This window comes from Pinus tabuliformis, chromosome 5_2, assembly GCF_031772625.1.
Source record: "Pinus tabuliformis cultivar Carrire ecotype Pingquan chromosome 5_2, CPIR1, whole genome shotgun sequence".
In the NCBI taxonomy this organism is placed as follows: Eukaryota; Viridiplantae; Streptophyta; class Pinopsida; order Pinales; family Pinaceae; genus Pinus; species Pinus tabuliformis.
Genome location: NC_142306.1, coordinates 210,496,236 through 210,499,006, shown reverse-complemented (window position 1 = coordinate 210,499,006; position 2,771 = coordinate 210,496,236).

The window sequence follows — 2,771 nt, the reverse complement described above, 5'->3', positions numbered from 1 at the left end:
CTACAACAAGTTCAAGAGAGAACTAGCTAGTTGTGGAGTGAAAGAAGGAGAAAATTAGGGAGTAAGTCATGCAAAAGAACTAACGAGTTGCGGACTTAAAGAAGGAGAAAATCAAGGAGTAAATCATGCAAAAGGAATCTTGCATGTAGTCCCATGCTCTAACTGAGAGTTCTCATGTAGGTGTGTAGTAGTTCCAACACCCCCCCTGAACACCACTATGGGGAAAAATAGAAAATGGGCCCTAACAACTAAGGCCAAAGGTCACCCAAAATACAATGCAAGTTGTACTAAAATTGAGGAAAGAGGGAAAACCTCATGGGAAAGTCCCCCCCCTTAAAATACAATGTAATCAAAAGAAAAGAGGAAGAAAAGACAATTGCTAAGCAAATGTGTCTTTCACTCCAAGACGATCGCGTAGAGAGTGAAACTTCTGCTCAGTGAAGCTCTTGGTGAAGATGTTTGTAGTCTGTTATGTTGAAAGGCATAACTGCAAGTCAATGACCCGATCATGTAATAAGTCTCTAATGTAGTGCATATGGATCTCTATGTGCTTTTTCCGCTACTGCTATATTGGATCCCTGCAAAATTTGAGAGTGCTCTGGTTGTCACACTAGATGAAAATGGGCTGGTGGAACTGGACGCCCAATTCAGTGAGGAAGTGCTATAGCCACAGAGCCTAAATGGTGATGTTGACTACTCCTCTATACTCGGCCTTAGTTGAAGAGAGAGCAACAGTAGCCTGCTTCTTACTCGACCAATAGATAGGGCCAGATCCTAGATTGAGTGAATATCCGGAGGTGGAATTGCGATCAATGTTGTCTCCCACCCAATCAAAATCTGTGCACCCAAGGAGATTCAATGCAGTGCCTGCTACATAGTGAATCTCGAAGGTGATGGTGCCCTGCACATATCGGAGAATTCGCTTGGTAGCATTCCAGTGTAGCTCATGCTGCTCCTGCATGTATCTGGAAATTGCCCCTACTGCATATGAGAGATCTGGTGTTGAGTGGGTGAGGTACAATAAGCTCCCCACTACCTATCGGTAGAGAGTGTTGTCAACTAATGGAGTGTCACCTCCATCCTTAAGGCAGACCCTAGAAAGAAAAGGAGTCGGTGTTGGCTTGCAATCAATCATACGAAATCTCTCGAGGAGATCCCGTGCATACTTAGCCTGAGAGAGTTTGATGCCTATGGCATCCTAGCTGATCTCAAGACCAAGAAAGAAGTGTAATGGACCCATGTCCGTCATCATTGATCAAGAACCTATCATGCAAGGCCCTCTTGACTGTAGCAATGGTTGAAGCCGTGCTGCGAGTGATTAGGAGATCATCCACATACAAAACTAAGTTAAGAAGAGAATCATGTGTCCTGGGCATGTAAACATTTGGATCAGACTTACATATTTCAAAGTTTTGTGATAAGAGAAAAGAATCCATCTTCACATACCAAGCTCTCCGGGCCTGCTTAAGGCCATAGAGAGGTTTCTTCAGTCTGCAGACCAAAGATGAATCCTGAATGAAACCATGTGGCTACTCCATGTAGATCTCCTCAGATAGGTCTCCGTGAAGAAAGGCATTCTTCACATCCATCTGATGTACTTCCCACCCCTGGGCAGCCACAATGGCAAGTGTAAGGCATATGGAATCCATCTTTGCTACTAGAACAAAGGTCTCATCATAATCAATGCCATGCACTTGTTGGAAGCCTTTGGCTACTAGCCTTGCTTTCTGTCTGGTGATTTGCCCATTTACAGCACTCTTGGTCCTGTAGACCCATTTGCATTGGACAAGTTTCCTTCCTGAAGGAAGGGGGACCAGATCCCAGGTTTGGTTCTTGAGGAGGGAGTTATACTCCTCCTCCATGGCGGACTCCCAAGATGGATGCCCAACAGCCTCATCAGAAGACTGTGGATCAAAAGAATGAACCAAATGACAATGCCAAGATGGCGATGGTTCAGTGGTAGTGAGGGCAAGAGGATGCTCAATAAACTTTGAGCTAGTCCTCTGCAGATGAGAATTATCCCCCACAAGAACATTTCTAGCAGCTGGGTGGTCTTGTGCATATATCTCACGTAAGCTCCTTGTTCTCTAATTTATGACAGGGGAATATGATTCACTGCTGGAAGCCGATCTAGGCTTGGATGTGGATCATCATATGCATGCACTAGATTTGTATCTGAAGACTCTGTCTCTGCATCTGCATGCTCTACCTCGACATCTGCATACTCTGTATCTGCATCTGAGTGTACTGAGTCATCATCTCAGACATGAGGTAGATAAAAGGTGTCTGCATGCGGCAATTGAGGTGCATGCGAGAGACTTTCCTCAAATTTGACACTTCGCTCAATGATGAGCTTCTCCATAGAGGAAATCAGGAGTCGGTATCCCTTCACACCATCAGCGTATCCAACAAAGATGCACTCAATGCTCTATGGATCAAGAGCTTTTCTCTTTTTAGAGGGGATCCTGGCCCATGCTCGGGAGCCGAAAACATGAAAGTGGGTGACCTCTGGTTTAGTGCTGCTCCAAGCCTCAAAGGGGGTTTGATCATTGACAGGCCTATGAGGAGATCTATTCTGAATGTAGTTAGCACAATTAAGTTCTTCAGCCCATATCTTATGAGGGAGTGACTTAGCATGCAACATGCAGGAAGCCATCTCTTTGAGAGATCGATTCTTTCTCTCAGCAACTCTGTTCTGCTGTGAAGTGTATGGAACTGTGTACTACAATTGTATGCCAGACTGAAGGCAAAGGTTCTGAAATACTGTGTTA